This window comes from Dermochelys coriacea, chromosome 1 (genome assembly GCF_009764565.3).
Source record: "Dermochelys coriacea isolate rDerCor1 chromosome 1, rDerCor1.pri.v4, whole genome shotgun sequence".
Lineage (NCBI taxonomy): Eukaryota > Metazoa > Chordata > Testudines > Dermochelyidae > Dermochelys > Dermochelys coriacea.
The window spans coordinates 253,271,621-253,293,871 of NC_050068.2; the positions used below are offsets into that span (position 1 = coordinate 253,271,621).

At 40.5% G+C, this 22,251-nt stretch overlaps 1 protein-coding gene across 7 annotated transcripts in view; it reads left to right on the top strand.

Annotated features, from left to right (window-relative positions):
- Positions 1 to 22,251, top strand: part of CHST11 (carbohydrate sulfotransferase 11) — a 260,188-nt gene that overhangs the window by 135,898 nt on the left and 102,039 nt on the right. The gene's annotated exons all lie outside the window — the stretch shown is intronic.

Genomic DNA, 22,251 nt, shown 5'->3' on the forward strand with positions numbered 1-22,251 from the left:
GGAGGGCTGTGTGTGGGAAGTTTGCCCTCCCTGTGCTGTATGTATTCTGTGGACAGAGGACTTCATTTCTGGGGGGCTTTCAGTGAAGGACTTTCACATGCATGAGTACCACATTAAGGCAATATAGTCAAACTTTAGATGAATTGACAAAACAGAATAGACTCATTCTGTCACATGGCTCTAAAGGGAAGAGGGAGAGGATCCAGCGTCTAGTGATATTGCATACTTCTGGGGGAATTCTGCGCAATGCAGAATTTGTGCAGAAATTATTGTTCTGCACAGAATTTCCTCTCCCTCCTCCCCCCCCCGCCCCCAAAATGGGCTTCAGTGCTGCTGGTCACCACTAGAGGCTGCTGGACCCAGCAGAGCGCAGCTCATAAATAGAAGACATTGTTCGGGGGGAGGGAAATGGAGCTGGAGGTTTCAGGTAGCTGCAGTTCCTGGCACGTCCTGAAGGAAGGAGGTGGTGTGCAAGAAACTCCACACAAGCCTGGGACCCAGCATGAGGCTATTTCTCCCTCGGGATCCCTGGGCTCTGGATGATAGGGGGTTAAAGTATCTGCGCTGCAGGACCCACAGTTGGGCTCTGGGAGGTAGTGCGAGTGTTTGTCTGTGGGGCTACATGGCTGGGCTCTGGGGGGGTAGGGTGTGCGTGTGTCTCTGGCCCACCAGCTGGGCTCTGGTGGCAGGGGGCAAAAGGGCAGAGAAACAGGAACTGGGTTGTCATAGGGGTTTAACTCTCTACTCCTGGGGGAATTTTTTGTGTGTCTGTATTACAAATATAGTTGCTAACTGGTATTTTGAAACAAATTACCAAAATAATTGAAACTGGCATGATTAGGTGTTGCTTTGACAAATAAAATATGCAGAATTTTAAAATATTGTGTGCAGAATTTAATTTTTTGGTGCAGAAGTCCTCCAGGAATAAGTTGCTGTACTATGAGTGTGTCTGGGCGGGGGAGAAACATAGGCGTAACTGAACAAGGACTAAGAGCCTTGCATGAATGTGGCATAAACTCACTTTGTAGCTTGTTCTTTGTATTTCAAACCTCCGGACTTTAAAACATGGGTAAACATATATTTGCAAAGCATATTCTTAGAAAAATGCCACATGCCACAGTGTCTTGTAATTACATGATTTTGTCCAGCCCCAGTGCTCTAAAAATAACAGTTAATTGTGGATCAGTCCATTGAACTCAAGTCACTGAAAGTTCAAAATGAGCCAACAACATATTTGGGCTTGAGCACATCAGGGGGCGACACTGATCTGTTCAGCCCCAGTTGAAAATGGTACCAAATTGTGAGCAATTAATAGCTAAAATGGACAAAGTGTTAAATGAGGTGAAAATGCAAGATAGGGCCCATGATCTTGCACTTTTGTGCAGGCAAAAATTCATACTGAATTCTAAGGGAATTTGGCCTGCATATAATCTCCTTCCGCTATCAGGCATTTATTCTTTATTCCTCACCTACAGAGAAAAGCACTGGTCTACGTAGAAGCTGTGACAGGTCCTGGACATTTCCATGCTTCAATTTCTAACCTTAAATCTCCCAACTTTCATTTGAGAATCATGTGTCTAGTTAACTCTGGGCAAACCTTCAGTGATTTTTGTTGTTGTTGTTTTTCTTTTCAAAAGATGAGTCCATCCATTAAAGAGCTGGACTGCTAGGAGGTTATGTTTTGGTGAAGCCTGAGCTGAGTGCCCAACTGTTAGCCAAAGCTGGTGGAGCTATGCAGCAGTCCCAATGCGGACCCCACGCTGCCTTGTGTCCTGACATTTTGTTGGACTACTGTTAGAGATGAGCAATTCCTTTTCTTTGTTGCTGTTTTTTTATCACATCCTGCTCGATGGCCCAAAGAAAGCAAGCTGATGCCTTTGAGACCGTACTGTGATTATGCAGCCTCACTTACCTCAGCCCTGAAGTGTTCCCTTTCTGGAGGTGCTACATAATCACCCCTGGATCTGGCTCTCTGCATAGGATCAGTGTATGTCAACCCAGAACAGCCATAGTCACTTCCATCTGAGTTGATAATTTTCTGTTGTTCTCTGGCCCACCCACCACAAGGTAACTCCATGGGCACTCATACCTGTTGCTGGATGCATGATAGCTTAGTGATCTAAGCTTCATTTCTAGTAATACCGAGTTGCCTTGGAACTACAGGTTAAAATCCCAGCGATGTCAACTCAGCTCATCATACTTCTGAGGAAGATGCATTGGTTACCCTATGTAGTTTACTGTGTGTGATGAGTTTGGGATCTTAAAAAGCAGGGTTTGGAATCTGAAACCCCCCTACCCCACAAAGTGCTTGTGATATTTGAAAGTTCTCTTGGTACTTTTGGTGAGAGGATGGAGTTGTGTCCATGCCCTCAGCCAAAATTTTTCCTTTCTTCACTTAGCTACGGTGTGCTGTGCACATGCTGGTTGCCATATTCCACCCCAGGGATAACTGTGTGTCAAACTTATTATAAAAGCCCGGAGATGGGTACTGTGCAATGCAGAAGATTACAGAAGTTCCTCTGTGTGCTAAAAACCAAGAAATTAGGTGCTGCGCATCAATAGGTTTAAAGACAAATTGTTGTAAATGTGCACATGCATTTGTTGTGTGTAAGCTTTTATATGCCCTGCTATTTACCAACAGTGCTAGTAAGTAGAATCACAACGCGTGCCCTTAAGAAACAGGACAACCTCTTACTCCTGTTTTTACATGCAGATGTGCTCTTGTAAATAACAGTAACTTGGTAAAAGCAGCTCATAATAGCTATTGTTGATAGAGAACATATAAAAATTCAACAAGGGGCAAGAATGGGGAGCTCGTAAAAAGAGACAGCATACTATGCCAAACGCTGGTCGTTTAATCCTATCGCTACAGACCATCAGGTAAATGATAGCAGTACATCTAATTATCCTATGCTGATGTAGCAGATGTCCACCGATAAAAGAATAATTAATTGATTTACTCCAAGGATGACTCCTTATGCAAATATATTACTTACTGTCATGCTTGCAAGTAATAGAAGACAGCTGGCTGGCAATGAAATACTATGTTAACCTTAGCATAAGCATAACATTAGTGAAAGTACTTTATTATTAATTACAGATTACAAATAAGAGCTCACTTTAGAAGTTGGGGAAATCACTTGGGGGGGGTGTAATGGGGTGGCACACACCTCCTTGCAAGCACCTCCCCTTGGCAGAGCACATGTGCCAGCACTTTCTCTCTGGCTAGCAGTGAGTCTTCAGCAACTCAGCCCTCCGGCTGAGTCTTACATAGTCTGAATATGAAATAAAAAGCAAACTCCTTCCAGTGCTAAAGTCCAACAGGGGTCTCTTTCAATGCCCTCTGTAACATCTCTTTATCTGCAGCCCGAACCCTGGGCTCTCTCCTTTATCAGTCCAATCACATCTATATATACAAAATGATAGGGTCTAAATTAGCTGTTACCAATCAAGAAAGAGATCTTGGAGTCATTGTGGATAATTCTCTGAAAACATCTGCTCAATGCATAGTGGCTGTCAAAAAGGCTAACAATGTTAGGAACCCTTAGGAAAGTGATAGATAATAAGACTGTAAATATCATAATGCCACTATGTATGCCCACACCTTGAATATTGCGTGTAGTTCTGGTTGACCCTTCTCAAAACAGATACATTAGAATTGGAAAAGATACAGAGAAGGGCAACAAAAATAATTATGGGTGTGGAATAGCTTCCATGTGAGTAGAGATTAAAAAGGCTGGAACTGCTTATCTTGGGAAAGAGACGATTTTATAGACCTGTATCAGATCCTCTTAGTCATGCATGGTGTGGAGAAAGTGAATAAGGAAGTGTTATTTACCCTTCACATAACACAAGAACCAGGAATCACCCAATTAAATTAATAGGCAGCAGGCTTAAAACAAACAAAAGGAAGTACTTCACACAATGCACAGTCAGCCTGTGGAACTCCTTGCCAGAGGATGTTGTGAAGGCCAAGACACTAACAGAGTTTAAAAAAAAACTATACAAGTTCATGGATGATAGGTCCATCAATGGCTATTAGCCAAGATGGTCAGTGCTCTAGGTGTCCCTAAACCTCTGACTGCCAGATGCTGGTACTGGATGACAGGGGATGGATCACTTGATAATTGCCCTATTCTGTTCATTCCTTCTAAAGCAACTGGCATTGGCCACTGTCGGAAGACAGGCTACTGGGCTAGATGGACTATTGGTCTGACCCAGTATGGCTGTTCTTGAGTTGATTACCTATGGGACTATTGCAAATGTCCTAAACACAAAAGCTGCCAATTGCTGACATGAAGACAGGTGTTTGTCACATACTCCTCTAGAGACAGGTGTTTGTCACATCCTCCTCTCTACTCTGTAATAAGTGCTCCAGTACCGTTAGCCAAATGGCTGCATCCCAAGCCCATCTCCTAGCTCAGATCTCCTAACTGTTCGTACTATAACCTCTCCTCATTTGTTTCTGCCAATGATCTCCATAGGTATCCGGGAAATGAATTGCATTTGTCAATACATCTTCAATTTCTTCTGTAGTTTTGTTAGAGAGATGCTTTAACTCTATGCTGCCAATTCATAAGTCTGCAACAAGGAAAAACAATCCTCTCTAGCTCCAGGGAGTCTGGCTACAAACTACCTATCCCTAATGGTCTGTAATGTGTCCTAATAGGCCCTATTAAGAAAACAGGGGAAGAAAGACGTTCAAAAACTATCTACTGAGACTTGCAATTTGCAGTTATCTAACTGAATTTTGGTATTAAAGATGAAAAAACATTAAAAGTTAAAATTGCAGTTTTGTCCACAATTTCTGATTCCCCAATTCCCATTTTTTTTACAGATGTGTCACAACTAATGTGCAACCCCAGGGGCTGAGAGCTGACCTTTCAGATTAATTGATAGACTTCTTAGCTCTTTCAAACATCAGTTGTCTCAGTAATATAGCCAGCTATGTCTGACTCAAACTCTCTACAGTAAACGTGAAGCACTAAATATATGACTACTCCTTTGTAAACACTGCGGACACAAACAAGCTAAAATGTTGTCAGTGACCCCCACAAACTACATGGCTGCAGAAGCCTCTGTGTATTTGGCAGTACTGTCATATGGAAATATGTGGTATCAGTCTGAGGTGGACTGCATCCAGAAGGATGTCTGTTTTCACTGATTTCATTTTAAAACTGCTGAATCATTTTCTTTGAGGAATACACAACAATTACCTTGTTTTCCATATTCATCCATCCCCAAATTTCAAAAGAATAGGGACACTGTGGACAAAATTTAACAGAGCTTATGCAAGGGGAATGCCCAGGTAGCCAGTTAAACCATCTTTCCAGCAGCCTGTTCTATCGAAGAGGTGGGAAGTAGCCAGTGTGGGGTGCCAGAAGTCTTACTCCATCTTATTTAACTGACAGAGTCATTTTAAACACTGTTCCCACTGAAACAGGTTTTACCAAGGTTTCCAGGGTCAACGTGGACCACGTTAGAACATTTTTATTCGTGAGTTTCAGATCTAGATTCCTTGTGAACTAGAAAAGTGAGATGAAAAATCTGTTTCAACCTGATTTTAGCACATCCCTACTATGTGTGAACCCGACTTAGCAAGATTTTCAAACATGGTTCCTCTGCAAATGCTGACTGAAATGAAAGGTTCATCTATACTAGAATAGCAACCAGTAGGGCACCTGTTTAGAGTACTTTGTCCCCAACATGCTTAAAACACAGTTCTGGCCCATATTGGAATGGGACCTAATCATGTTTTATCTGTGTCACCAAATTATGGTACAGCTTTGGACAGAATAGGGTAGTAGTGGAGTTCAGTGGCATTGTTAAAACAAGATTATCTCATGTATACTCCAAGGAAGGACTATGTTTTAACTGGGGGACTGTCAAGTTGCAACCTTAATTTCCCAACATGGTGATGTTTCAAGTATAGCCCAACTTGTCTATTCAGATCATAGAGAGAGGGAGACAGGAATGGAGGGTGAAATCCTCACCCACTTGAATCAGTGGCAAAATTTCAATGGGGCCAGCCTTTCACCCAGAGAATCTAATCAGAATCTCCCATCTGACTCATGACAACACTAAAGACTATTGGGTGTTCATTACAGCAGTTACTTTGCCTTTTTTTCACAGTTCGTGACATACTATTGCACAAGAAAATGTTGCAAAGTTTAATTCTGATGCTGAAAAGGCTCCCAGCCCCCCTCCCCATAGTCAGATTATTATAGCCAAACCAAAGAGTTGGCAATTTACAATGCTCTGACGCTCATGGGTTTTTCCAGGTACTAGAAATACACATAGAGGGGTGTTACTTTCCTTCAAATTTTGTAACTCTGAGCAACATTCAGACTGCAAAGTACTAAAGTCCATCACAGCAAATCAAAACATTATGTTCAAGTTTTGGGATGCATTTAAAGAAATACAGTATTACTGCAGCCAAAATTACATTAAGGGAATGCACAGTCACACATCAGATTAGCAAGGACTCAGAAGTTAACTAGCAAATTGATACCCTAGTGTAGATATATCCCCTCCTTCCTATAAATGTGGAATGCCACCTTTAGATCATTTTGGACAAGCATCTGGGGATAAGTAAAAGGAAATGGTGTTAATTCAATTAGATGATAAAAGACAAATACACAGGCTGGCATGGGGAATTGACGTCAGTTGCTGAAACAAGAATTGAGTTCTATATCTGGGAGAAGACTTTTTCATCTATTCAAGTCATGCTTGGCTTTTGCCATGCATATATTTTACTTATGAAACATCAGTTGACTATTTACATAGCGATATAGTTAAATGTCATATTTTGGGACTGAAGCCTTGATATCAATAGATGGATGGAATGCTAGAGAACAGATGCAAAGTGTTAGCTTTCAGCTCATTTTGATGCATTAAATATTCATAATCAGCACTGGTGAAGGAGAAAAGAAATGTTTTATTAGACTGGTAAATTGAAAGATAAAGCCCTGGAACATTTCCAAAGTATAACATCTTCCTTAATGTAAATTGAACGAAGGTCCCTGCGGTGAAGGTGAGATGCAATATTAGTTAGTTCTACAATTGCTGCTTTGCTGTCTTTGACGGATTGCATTGCCAGTGACATCACTCTATAAAATCATAACTAAGAATTTACTGTTCTGAGTCATATATATAAGCAGAGCATAATTTTATTTTCATTGCTTTGGACCTACAAAAGTCACCCCGTGCACGCTTTCATACACTCGAACAGACACTTTTAAACATTCTCTGCAGTGCACACATTTATAGCCAAGGAACAAAAAAACCCTTCCCCTCACCCTAATAAAATCGTTTTATCCCATATTTTTGGATGCTCGTATCACCACTTTCCCATGTATATTTCCATTTTACAAATGGCTTGGTACCAACGTGAGAACCCAAATGCAGGATGGAGAGGCCTTATCAAGCACCTGCCTTTGACATGTGTCACCACACTGTGTGTAAAAGATAAATGGTTTGTACATGCAGATGTGTATCTGTGCGTTAATGCATACGAGTATTACAGATGGCATTCTCAAGGGTAAATGATATCCTAATAAACCACAACAGGGTTTACACTAATAGGCTATTAGTGTATTATGAGGAGCAAGGCCAAGTTATCTCAGACACACACAAATAATCTCCTAGTGCCCAGCAAAGAACTTAAGCAAATGCTTAACTCTAAGCATGGAAGTAGTCCCACTGATTTCAATGGAGCTATACTGACCTACACAGCTGAGGGCTAGACCATAGTGATTACAGTAGATGGTCCATTAAAAGAGGCAAGAAGGCCACAGACTGTTGTTGAATAAGCAGCTTTGTGGGAGTGGGCAGGTTAAAATGGTCACTTTTTCCTTCTGGCCCCTGCCTCTCTTTCCCCCAACTTTGAAGGCTGCCTCTGTTATCTTCCCCAACCCCTAACTTTTTTCTCTCCAACCATTTAGCTTACTAGGAGTAGATTTTTTGTATTTATTTTTTGCTAATAATGAGGTGCCAGCTGTGCATAAGGGTGGAACATCATCAAAATATTCAAGCAGCCAATGAGGGAGTGACTTTTAACAATGTCAAATCAAGTAGGGGAAGGAGGGGATCATCCTTCTCTAATGTGATGGTCTTGGGTTTTTAAAATCCACCAGTGTAAGAACAAACCAGACACACAGTTTTTATTGCATCTGCTGCGTAAATAGAGCTGTGCACCATACTTTCCTTCTGCCCCACCCTCTGTCTCCTGTTCCTTTCTTGTGGCTTGTGGAGAATTATGTAGGTTTTACTAGGAATATAGCAAAAATTATGCCAAGAATCTAACTATAGTTTGACTCTCTGTGACATACCAGAATTATAATTGAGACTAGTGGAGGGCTGTGTCACCTCTGCCCTGCAACCTTGTGGTGCTTTACAATACCTTGCTGTAGCAGTTCCCAGCTGGGCTGCTCACAAACAGCCTTCCAGCAGGCGAGCCACACCCAGAGTATCTGTGTGTAACTGCAGCCTGACAGCTATACACTGGCTTTCACCAGTCTTGGCTATACTGCAGGGTAACCCCCAACACACCCTCAGTTGTGGATCTTTCTTAGAAATGTATGTCCTGTACTGCCCAGCCCTCTCTTGTACTGTACAAATATATTAAGTCTATTAGTTCTTTAAGGGAATAATATGCTATTTTATTATCTTAATTAGTTACTTGGACACTTCAATTTAAACACACTGGATTAGATAAAACAGTAAAGCAAGTTTATTAATTACAAAGAGATTACTTTATACTCAAAAGCTATGAGGCATAAAAGTTAGAAATGGTTACAAGAAAAATAAAGATGAAAACATTTACTAGGATATGTTTAAGAAACTATCTTAGTTACAAAGCAAACATTCTCACCCCATGCTCCAGCAGTTTACTGACCAAACTCTCAGGTCAGGATCCCTCACACCAGAGTCAAATGGTTGTTTCCTTTTGTCTTCCCAGGTGTGGAGAATGAGGTGGGCAGAGAGAGAGTGAGAAGGGAGCCTTGAGGTGTTTGTCCCTCTTTTTTTATAGTTTTGTCCTCCTCTTGAAAAACATTTCCAGCTGAGAACCAGGAGACAAAGAGTCAATGTAGAAGGACATTCCCTGCTGGGTTTTTTTTCTCCTGTTTGAACTTCCTTTGTTTTCCCTCGCTGCTTGATGACTCTATTTACTGCTTAAATGCAAATTAAGGCAAGCACACATTTTTTTCTTTGTTTAGGATAATCCTGACTTCTGCCTGCGCAGGGCTGTTGGGTTTGGAACATGTGTTAATAACATTCATAGAATCATAGAATCATAGAATATCAGGGTTGGAAGGGACCCCAGAAGGTCATCTAGTCCAACCCCCTGCTCAAAGCAGGACCAAGTCCCAGTTAAATCATCCCAGCCAGGGCTTTGTCAAGCCTGACCTTAAAAACCTCTAAGGAAGGAGATTCTACCACCTCCCTAGGTAACGCATTCCAGTGTTTCACCACCCTCTTAGTGAAAAAGTTTTTCCTAATATCCAATCTAAACCTCCCCCATTGCAACTTGAGACCATTACTCCTCGTTCTGTCATCTGCTACCATTGAGAACAGTCTAGAGCCATCCTCTTTGAAACCCCCTTTCAGGTAGTTGAAAGCAGCTATCAAATCCCCCCTCATTCTTCTCTTCTGCAGACTAAACAATCCCAGCTCCCTCAGCCTCTCCTCATAAGTCATGTGCTCTAGACCCCTAATCATTTTCGTTGCCCTTCGTTGTACTCTTTCCAATTTATCCACATCCTTCCTGTAGTGTGGGGCCCAAAACTGGACACTACTCCAGATGAGGCCTCACCAGTGTCGAATAGAGGGGAACGATCACGTCCCTCGATCTGCTCGCTATGCCCCTACTTATACATCCCAAAATGCCATTGGCCTTCTTGGCAACAAGGGCACACTGCTGACTCATATCCAGCTTCTCGTCCACTGTCACCCCTAGGTCCTTTTCCGCAGAACTGCTGCCGAGCCATTCGGTCCCTAGTCTGTAGCGGTGCATTGGATTCTTCCATCCTAAGTGCAGGACCCTGCACTTATCCTTATTGAACCTCATTATACATTATACAAGGGAATCTTATAACTTCACATACAATATTGCCACACATATTTTATCGGGACAATATCTACTAGCAAATTATGAGTTTATTGTACAAATGTTATTACTACAGTGTGCAGAGTGTGAATACAGGGGTGTATTCCATCATACCTGCCTTTCTGTAAAGGTAGTGGAATTTGAAAAATGACCTGCATACAATTTGTGACTTTGCTCCACATTTTGGAGGTGGCTGTTGAACACTCAGTTTTGAGAGCGGAGATGTAGGCATGTTAGAGAACACAACACATGTTCTGTATGCAGCCCTCTTATGGCCACACAACCCCACGTTTGCAGACATGCACATGAGTTTGTACATAGAACTTGGTATTTATGGACCTGATCCAAAACGCACTGAAGTCAATGGGACTCCAATGGGCTTTGGATCACACCCTTATGTGTAAATACCAGAAAAGGGAAAATGACTGCAATTATTGCATGGGCAAATGCAAGTTTTTTCCTGTATTACTGAAGCTACGTTGAGCTTGTGTAGTGCGTTCTATTTAAGGAAATCAAATGAGATTAGACATGTTAATGAATTGAGTATCAGACCACCATTGTGTGGTAGATCATTATTATCATCCTCATTTTGCAGATGAGGTTAATGAGGCAAAGAGGCCCCTGCACAAGGTCCTTCACACTGCCTTACCCTTCTGAATCAGCCTTAATAAGCCAGCTTGGAGGGGTAGATTTATGGATGGGCTTTTGGCTCTGTGCTTCTGTGAATCCAGTAGCTCAAACTCGTATGTCTATGTGGGAGAGTGGCTTCAGGCTACAGAACTGTTCTCTGCCAAATGGGTTCAGGGGGTGAATTCTACCCTGAACTTGGCTTAGTCACTTAGGCAAAGTTCAACTACACTGGCTTTTTCTTAGGATGGGTGAATTTCACCTGGAGAGAGTCTTACCCGATTGTATACAGGGGAAGCTTGTGGCAGAATTGTGAATAAACTCCAGGACACCTGACTCTCAGTCCTGTTCTTTCCCCACAAACCCATCTTTCTTCTTTTTATATTTGCTGGGTACACTCACAATTTTGCAGGCACTCTGATTGTGCCCTGTTTTGAAAATCTTAGTGTCCAGGACTGACAGTGCCACTTTAATTTGGGCTATTTGTGTCAGTAAGGACAAAAAATATTGATGTTCTTACTGAAGCATAAATGATTTTGAAACAAATACGCAGGCTAAAAAGACCTGAATCCTTAGTCAGGTTTAATTAATTATTAATTCCTACTCCTTCTGACATTATCAATGTAATTAAATTTGTGGCTGAAGAAGTGATGAGAGAGACAGTATCTTCTGTTAAGATACTGAATCTCTCTAAACAGCCAGTGGCAAAATACTACCATTCGTTATTAGGAACTAGCCTACTGATGTGCAATTTCAAATTCTATCTTTTGCTAACAAGCTGATGCGACACAAAAAATAAGGCAATAAAAATCCATGTATGCATCCAACTATTTGAATACAAAAATGCAGATCTTAACCAAATCCAAAAGAAACTCACTAAGGTCTTGGGTAGTTGGCTGTTCAGGAGCTATGTATTACAATTGTATTGAATAAAAGCTCTAGACTATGAGTTTGTACAGTCAGGTCCTTCAGGACACAACGTATAGCTCCATATTTATGTGACTAATCAAGCAAAAATGATTATTGTGCAAGGCATTTGCAAGAGATTGATGACTGGTTCAGAGGAGTAGACCGCTTGAGTTGCTACTGAGGATCATTAAACTCAGTCAGTCACTCCTCCCCAGAAAGTGCCCTGTATGTCAGTCAGTCATTGCTATTTTAAAAGCATGTTTAAAATTACCTTCTTTTAACATAATGGGAATTAAAGAAAAACAAACAAAAACTTGTGGATATAGCATGCTTGTGACATCAGATTCTAAGACCTAAAGAGGCATCAACTGCTTGGGATTTGCAGAGGATGGTGAGAGTACTTTCCATTCCATGATACTGATAGTTTATAGGAATACTGTATTATCCCTTTTAAATAGTTTGGGAGCACAGCAGTGATGCTCACTGTGTTCTCTGTTGTAGAAATCACCAGAAATGTATGGAGCAGCAGTATGTATGGAGCTAGGCCTGGCATGTTTGTGTATCTTCAGAAACCACAGTTATTGGGACCCAACTGTGCCTGCATGGTTTCTTGCTATTATTTTTGTTGTGTAAAGAGGCCAAAAAACCACTGAGTTTTGCCAGTGAGGATGGGATCCTAAATCAGGAATGCAGTGGAATAGAGAATGACTGGAGAGGCCAAGTGAAACTAAAAGGAATCTGCTGCCACTGGGACTGTCAGTAAACTGCTCATTTAGGAAAAAATTATAAATGTATTACTATCAGTACTACCAACACTAAATGTGCAGCATGTTACAAATTACATTTGAGAGCTGATTAATGACTTTCCTTTGGATAATATCTCGGAGGCGTCACAAAAATATCTGGAATGGTCTGTACTTCCTGGCAGCTTCAACAGCATAGAACAGTGAGCGTGACTGGATGGCTCACAAACTATTTAAAGGGATAATATCCTGTTCCTCATACACTACACTACTTGAAGGTTTTCACTGTGAGGCACGAAGGCTAAATTATATTCTGGCAAAGGTATAGGTCATTGGGTCTGATCCAAAGCCCTATGAAAGTCTGTGGGGTCTTTTTCCACTGAGTTTAGTGAATGGTGGGTCAGGGGCCCTTTATGCCTTGTTCAACAAGAGCTTGATGCAAAGGCCATTGAAGTCCGTGGAAAGATTCCTATTGATTCAAATGGGTTTTGCGCCCAAAGTGATCACAGCTGAGGAAGTTTTCCATTTGTGTAGTTAGTATTTATAATGTAATAATGGCTGCTGCATTGATCCTTAAGAACTAATAGGCATTCACTCAGGTTTAGTCATACGTAATGTAATCTAAATCCTTTAATATTGAAATGTTAATGATTTAATTGACTCACAATGATGGTAATAATAATAAAAGCATTTTTAACAGAGTACAGTGAGGTTATGCATCTTATTATTAATTATGGCTGTCATCAGTTATTGATATTACCAAAAATGATACTGTGAATAAGTAAGTGTAAGCCTCGTCTTAGGGCTTTATAGAGAAAATTAATTGAATAAACACATAAATGACACAATGAGGTGAAGAGAGAAAACAATTGTTCTTAATTGTGTCAGGAGGTTTTAAAAATATTTCAGCTGGGATATTATTGCATGGGATTGGGTTCCGCAAATGGCAATTTAGATCTGAATGAGATTCTAATGCTGGCTTTGCCTCTGAGTCATTCTGTGGTCTTTATCAAGTCACTTCACCTGTGTCTGTTTCCCTGTATGTAAAATGAGGATAATACTATTTACTCATCTGCCTCCCATGGGACCAGTGAAGATTTAATTAATTAATGTCTGTACAGTGCTTTGAACTTAGAAAGCACTATTAAAATGCAAGTTTAATTATGGTTCTGGATATAAAATGCATATGTACCAAAACTGCCCTCTGGATGTGTCTCTAAGTACCTTATTTGCCTGAATGAAGGCCAAACATGTGGGACTTGGCATCATGAATAGATGTCAAGTGGTGCCTCCTTTTATATTAGGACATATAACGATGTCATAGCACCAACCAATCAGTATCTGAAGAGGCTGCGATAAATGTTATTCTAAGTAACATTCTGAGGCGGGAAAAATTGATCTTGTGATTATTAAAGACTTGGACAAGCACCACAGAGTTGGATAGATAAGGGAATACACTCAACCTACCTACAGGTTTTGCACCATTTGTGTCCAGACTGGAAAATATCAACAAGTTGGACACTCTTGAATGAAATCTGGCAGCCTCTACTCAACTTGTGCTAACATAGATAGGTTGATGTAAAGTGATATGAAGTTACTAAAATAAATAGGTTTTTGAGTGTATTCATCTACCTTTGATTTTTGTCATCCCCTTTAGTTAAAATGTCTAGTTCTAATGTCAAAAGCAATGCTCTAATATATACACAAAAATGTGTGTTAAATGGAGCCTGACATTTTTTATCTACAGAGTACGTATCACCTGGCTGGGTATACAGGCTGGCTTTGTTCCTGTATTGCTCCAGCATCCAGCTTTGAGCTGGAGAAATACTTCTGAAAGAGAGAATAATTGTCTCAATTTTAAAATTAAGTGGCTAATTGATATTAATTCATTTGGTATGAAGTGCAATAATGTTAATCACCATAAATGAATGTTTCATTAATGTGGATGTAATACGTGCTCTATTAAAATTTGATAATTAATGTATGTAGTGTTATTTGTGAGGCTAAGAGTCTGTTGTTCAATCCTAGGATACTGTTAAGCAAAATGTGGAAATGTCTGGTGCTGTAAGATTATAGATTAGAGTACTAATGGCTAAGGCCCTGAGACAGGAAAACAGCCTTTAACTTTAAATGCGTAAGTGCTCTCCTGAATTGGGGCCCAAGAGACTGCTCTGTTCATGTTTATCTTGCATGGAGGTTTGTGATTTCGGTGGCCACAGAGGATAATCTTGGTGGAGGAAAAGTAGTTTGCCTCATTAGGACAGACTTGTAGGCACTGATTTTTCAGAGGCATGTCTGATCGTTTTAAATCAGGTTGTAGAATCAAAGGTTGGGCACCTAAACATTAATACACTCCCAAATTAGAGGTCACTTTTGAAAAACGGACTCAAATGTCTGTTTCAAAAACTTGTTACAGAAGATCATTTAGTTGCTTTCTTCTACATTGCAGCTGTTACTGAATCAGTTTGATTTGTAAAATGAGAAACATGTCTTGAAAGCAGTAGCCTTGTGCATCTTGGGTGATTAGCCCCGGTGTATTATATCTTTGGTTTCATTAATCTTTATCAAAACACCTGGGGCCAAATCCTATATGAGAGAGATCTCTTACCCTCAAGGAGGGGAACTTCAGACTGTCCTAATCTAAGTACACTGTGGCTACTCTGTGGTTGGGACTCTTAGATGCTCAGAAGGAGGTGAAATTGGAAATGGTTTGGAAATGTTAGTTCTGACTCTGTGTGGGGAGGGGAGAGTTACCCCTGTGCACCTCATAATTCACCTGGAACCCAACTACCCTATAACAGCTGTTGGTAGAATCATAGACTATCTGTGGTCAGTGTGGCTATGCTCTGTGCCTACAGAGAGAGGGAGGATCAGGAGACAGCTTGTGCAATATATAATGGTGTTACTAAAGAAATATTTTTCCCCCTTATTCATGCAAAGCTTTCATTGACATCAATGGAAATTTTTCCAGAGTAAAGAGAGCAGGATTGGACTCCTTTCATTCTCTCTCCTTCTAAAAATAATTTTTAAACATTTTTATTTATTTGCCCAATTCTAACAAATTGTGTACTTCAAAATTTGCAGATTTGTGTTTGGGGGGGACCCTACAGAACAGTTAAATCGATTTAACAGCATGAATGAACTGCATTGATTTGCTGTTCATGAGCATTCTGGTGGATTAGATTTTGGTCACATGAAGTTTGGGGGAATCTTGCATATATGCAATTATGGATCTTCACATGAGAACATATTTATGTGCTGGAAACATGGGATCTCAACTTGGTACTCAGATATCTTAAAAGGCCTCCCTTTGAACTTTTGGCCACCTGTTCCCTTCTACACCTGTCTTTGAAAACTACATTTCTAGAAACCATTACTTCTTCTTAAATAGTGGGTGAGATAAGGGCTCTGACGGCACACTTTCCCTTTGCAGTCTTCCTTAAGAATAAAGTCACACTGCAATTGCATCCCCAGTTCCTTCCAAATGTATCTCCCACTTGCACATAAATCAACCTATCGACCTTCCAGTTTTCTTCCCTAAGCCACACCAGATAAAGGAGGTGTGACATTACATACACTCAATGTCAGGAGGGCATTAGTCTTTTACTTAGACAGGAATGAACCCATTAAGAAATCTCCCAGATTATTTCTCTCCATTGTGGACAGAATTTAGGGATCTCCAATTTCCAAGCAAAGACTCTCTAGATGGATATCTGGCTGCATTACCTACTGCTATCAGTCTCATGATCTTCAGCCTCCCCAGAGTATTAACTTACTCCATGAGATCCCTCTCTGCTTCAACAGCTTTTCTTAAGAACATTCCCGTCGTGGAAATATGTAGAGTTGTGACTTGGATGTCCATTCATACATTTGCTGAACACTATGCAGTCACTCGTGCCTCAGCTTCTGATGCCATATTTGGCACTCCTAATCGATCTTCAGTCTTAGCCTTGACTCCAAAGCCCCAATCCTCCATAGAGAGTACTGCTAGATAGTCGCCTAGAGTGGAGCACCCATAGGGACACTACTCAAAGAAGAGAAGGTTACTCACCCTGTGCAGTGCCCATGGTTCTTCCAGATGAGTGCCCCATGGGTGCTGTGCTACCCGGCCTCCTCCCTTCTGCCTTGGAGTTCTTCACAATGGGCTCTACATTAGAGAATATCTGAGGTTGGTTCGTCCACACAGCTCTATATAGCTGCAGGTGGTGCAAGCACAAGCCAAATGGACGCTGCTACCTAAAAGCACTGATCTGAAACGCATGGGGTACAAGTGCACCTAGAGTGGAGCACCTGTAGAGAGAGAGATCTCGAAGAACCACAGTTACTGCATTATAAAGGGTGAGTAACCTTCTCTTATAACAACTGCACTATAAACACTAACTAACTATTATATTTACAATTGAAACTTGTATCAAATTTAAGGTTAAATATGACTTCATATCATTCTCCATGTCGCTGGATGACCTCTGAGTTGATAAATAATACCATCTAGTATGTTTTTATATCTTTTTTTTTTTTTTACATTGAAGGTACATATTTCTTTTCCTCTCATTCTGTGTATTCTTGCTACTGACAATACTACTCCAAAACATTTTCTTTGCAGGCTGTTGTAAATTATTGAAAGTATGTGTGACATAACACAAATGTTTTTAGTAATTATTATTTGTTATTCTTTAATAGTAATAATTGTGACATATTGCCACCTCATGCAGCATCTTTGGAACCATATTATATGAAGTGTATGAATAGTTTGTGTATCACTTTGGGTCAGGGATTGTACTCAACTGCAGGGGGTAGAGTTGCTCTCGTTGTACCAGGAACTAGGGGGGAGGGGGAGGTGTAACAAAGGTGAATTATTCAGATTGTAAACGCCTCTCAAGAGGTAGCACCCCCCAGAGGAGACTTGGAGACCAACAGATAAAGAAAAGGCTTTTAAACTGGCCTTCTTAATTCAGCAAAGGACAGGACTTCTTTGGCCAGTGGGGCCCCAACCCTTCCACTGAATCTTGCTTATACTGGAAAACTTCTGACAATAATATTACAATCTTCCTGCATTTTCAAACCAAATGCACAAAGTTCCCCAGACTCTTTTGACAGGTCTCTGAAATAGAATATACATCATATTAATTTGCTTTGATATTCTCTGTGTCATCCTTTGTTTAGTATCTTTGGGTACAAATATACCCTGTTCATATATCAGTCTCCAGTGTTCTCTTGAACACCTTGCTTTTCACCTTTCTTGACCTTGTAAAACGTCCCTCAAATGATTACCAGTCAAAAAGCTTTATATGTATTCTTTCAGTTCATTTCCCCAAATTGCAGTCAAACAACATCTGTGTAATAAAAATGGGAAGAAATGACTAGCTAGAATATCATTCTTTTATTTTTATTATTGAAAAATATATTAATATTTCATTAACAAATATTTCCATTCAGCGAATTATTTCTTTTTCCCAAAAATATTTTCAAAAAAGGAATACATAAATAGGGTTGGCAATCTAGAACCATTATTTAATGATCATACAGGAAAAAGTGCTTGATTTATTTTTTTGTGATAAAACTGGGTATGAAACATAAAAATCTGTTCTGATTGGCTTATTTGTGCTTGCCTTAATTTCATTTAAACAGAGAGAAAAGATTACATACACTTTAAGGTATTACAGCATGTGAGCTGGATTACCATTTACATTAAGGCAATGTAAAGGGGTCTTACTATAAATATGAATAAGGACGTAGGTAAAATTTTCAAAAGAGTTTAAATGACTGCGGGGCCTATGTTCTATTTTCAATAGTAATGTAAGCAATTAGGAGTGAAAGTGATTTTCAGTAAGATTTGGACTTAAGTCACTTTTGAAAATGGACTTTGACTACTAAGTCCTTTAAACACTTTTGAAAATGTTTCCCCCTCTATCTGCATCCATGTCAAAGAAAACTGAGGGCTCTATCACATCTAATACTGTTGAGCTGCTCAAACACTAGGACCCAGTCTCCATTGTTCTAGGTCTTGTTGTTGTCATTTAAACCTGTGGACAAGGGTGTAAAATGCGACCAAATCCAAATAGTGGTATTTTGAATCCACTTTGCATTCACTTTACATTGGTGTGTAAAGGACTTCTACCATGGTCCAGGCCAATGGAGAATCAGGCTGTCACAGTCTTGGCTGAGTTCCATCTTGTGAATGCTCACCAGGCAGCAGCTGGATCCATGTACTTCTGAGTTCCCCTCCATCAGGTGGCACCAGCCACAATCTCTTGCTCTGGCCTCTCAGGCACGTTTTCTGGGTACTGGTCGCCTAGTGCCACTTCAAGGGAATGGGACCGTGCATTCTGGCTGCCCTGAATAGAGCTGGGTGAAACTTTTCAGTTGAATAGTTTATTTGATGAAAAATGCATTTTGTCATCTTGAAACTGTGTGGATTTTGACACAAATAATTTCAATCATTTACAAAATGGCCAGAAGAAGTGGTACTGCTGCTGCCCTTCCCCATCCCACTGTCACAACCCCACGGTTGCCCTGGGGAAGGCAGATCAGCACTGTATGTGGCTAACACTGTTGCAAGCCTCGCAAAGCATTTTGGGGAGGGTCAAAGGTGTATGAGTGGAGAGTGGAAGTTTCCTTTGCAGAATACGAGAGGCCCGGGGGGAGAGAAAGAAGAGCAGAGAACGGATTAACTTAATACTTCAGCTAGCTCCGTGTGAAGATCAGACACTGGCCCCGGCCCAAGGTCATGGGCTCAACGAGAAAGCAGCAGCTGCCCAGCCATGAGAAGAGAAGAACTAAGTTGAGCAGAGCTGCAGAGATAGCAGCAAAACCAGTGAGAGCAAATAAGACGGCGACAGCAAAAGCCAGTAGAAGGAAAAACAAAGTCTCCAGAGCTGGGATGTTTTGGGAAACAGAGGAGGCCACAGCAAGCCGGTTTGGACTGGCACAAAAAGCACCAGAAGCAGAGGTTCCTGAGTGGAATACCCCCACGCTCCCACCCCCCAAGGAGCCCAGGACTTAAAATCCTCCTGAGAGCTGGTGCAATTTGGAGATCAACAGCGGATCCTTGGACGACCTGGGCCCAGGACAGCACTCCGGTCCACCTTCCCCCCCGGCTCTTCTTCTGACATTACACCCAGACTTGGCCAGTCCGGGTCATGCGTGCGTGAGTATGAAAGTGGGTTAGGGCTTGGGGCATTAATGCTTTCTTTCTTCCCCTGAGTGATGTGGGAGTATTCCCAGCACACTCTGCTGTTGTTTTATTATTTTATTAATAAAGCTTTAAAATTTAGACACTTAGTATGCCTTGTCATCTCCTCCCCAAAAAAGATCCTGTGGCCCCAGCCTGATCAACTGTGGCCCCAGGGAGAGTGGTAACGAAAATCTGTCACACCACATACACCCCATAACCGTTAGCCTAGTGGTTAGGGTGCTCACCTGGGGTACAGGAGACCCAGGTACTGCTCACCTGGAGTCCAAGCTGGAAAAACTGGTTTCTTGCAGCTCTGAGCACACTCTTTAGAATACATGTTGTATTGCCAGATTAGAGTCATTCAAAGGTAATGACCCTTCATTGTATGCACTGTGTCAACATCCCTTGGAATATTAGTCCAAGATGGAGGTAAAAAGACAATAGTAAAGGTGCGATCCAGTCTTAGAATCAAAATGGTCCTCAGAAAACAAAGTGGAGTTTATAGTTTGCTATAGACACATGGTAACATACTAAATCATCATACAAGCACTAAAGTTTGAGCAGCCCAATAGTAGTAATTTAATCCTGGATTTGCAATGCCTCACTGTCAGGAAGAAGTATTACAAATTTTGATTATAAGTGGCTTAACTATTAAAATGATGTAAGTAATTTACCCATAATTCTAAAAAATTTGGAATTTTTTCTAAAGAGTTTGGAAAAGGTACAGAAATGGAGAGTGGTACATTAATTCGTAGACTGTTGGACCTAACTGTAAGGTAGTCCTGATTCAGCGTCAGAGTTGATAGATTATCCATAGGAGTTCATAGGGGTAAAACAGTGGGAGAGCCAAAGACATTGGGTCAGATCCTTAAACTGGTGTTAAATGTAGTAGTGAGGTAAGTGGAGTTATGCTGATTTACACTAACTGAGGATCGGGTCTACTTCTTCAGAGTTTGAAGTGTTTGAATCTGGAGTTTTGCTTTTGACCCATCACTATATGCTGTAACCCTTAGGTATTCAGGGTTGTTGTAGCTGTGTTGGTCCCAGGAGATTAGAGAGACAAAGTGGGTGAGGGAATAGCGTTTTATTGAGAAGATGATCCAATAAAAGATATTACCTCACACACCTTACAGCTCTTAGGTGACTTTTATATACAGTATCAATTTGAAGCTGAATGGAGTAGAACAGAATAGAGAATCTCCATTTATGATAGTTGAATATGATAAAATGGCTATATGTGATATCTGTGGCTCATCTGCCTGGTCTGGGAAAAAAAAATTAAATCTTTCTTGGGTTTAAGAACTTTAACTAGAGGAAGTGCATAATTTTTTCAAAAGCACCCAAGTCCTGTTGACTTTCAATGATTCTGGGGCTCCTAAGTGCCTAACTGAGTTATAAGAACAGGAGTACTTGCAGCACATTAGAAACTAACAAATTAAGTACTCCTGGTCTTTTTGCGGATACAGACTAATGGGGCTGCCACTCTGAAACCTGTAACTAAGTTATGTAAATGGGACTAAGGATTCTGAGTCATTTAAGTGCTTTTGAAAATTTTACTCAGTGTATCTGATTGGCAGAGTTGGTTAATGCATTAGCCTCAACGTAGTCCCTGATGATGTCCAACAACAACATACAACCAGCACTATAATTTTGCCCAGTTAGCAGCAATCTACTTAGACGAGACCCATAACTAGCAGGGATGTTGCAGGATAAGATTCAGATATTTGCCAGATCTGTATGGGGGTAGAGTATATAGGACATGTCCGTACTACAGGACATGTACTGTCATTGATCCACAGCAGTGGGAAACCTACCTGTGTATTGAGGGCAGTATTTGGCCAGATACAGCACATGGTTCTAGTTAGTACCAACATTTTAGATGCTTTTATGAGCACCAAAACTTTGAAGAGAACGAAAGGCCCTTTAAGATTTTCTTTTCTGTATCCAAATAACCAGAAGCATAAGAAGATACAAGAGTATCTGTAATAACAGAGATTTCAAGATTGTTACATTATCTGAACTATCACACATGCTTTATTTTAATATGCCCCTGCAGGTATATGAAAAAAATTCACACACAAAGACAACAGTTTTGGGTGAATACACTATGAGAATGTTAAAATATGCTTGGACTGCTAGCTACTGATAAAATTAAAAATCTGTGATATTCAGTAGCTAAAGAAAATACAGGCATGACAGTAAAAATCCTGCTGAAGCGCCCTTTTAGAACAGAGCTAACATCAATAATTCTTGCTTTGCCCATTAAGTTTTAATGTGTTGACAACTCTCTGTGCATAGCAGAGGGTCTCTGGAATCATCAGTGAAAGCTAATAAATGCCTGCCATATGAAGAATACATTAGCTATAGAGAGCAAACTAAGTGAATCATTTAGTTCTCCTATAACCATTAGTCATTTTCATTAATATTTTTATCTATGATATTAGCCACCTAATATCAAAATTATGTGCAACATGTGTTATAATTTGTACATAAAGATTTCTTCCAAAATCCATTGTGGGTGCAGGAATTTGATCTTATTCAATGGTCTGTGCTTCAGTTGTGATTTCTTCAGTGTGTCTCTTACAAGATGGTACAAATCCAGATGGTAAGAGAAATAAGTTCATTACATGGCTTAGGAATTAGCCAGGGAACTGTCATTTTATGTAAACAGGAACTGAGTAGTGTAGTAA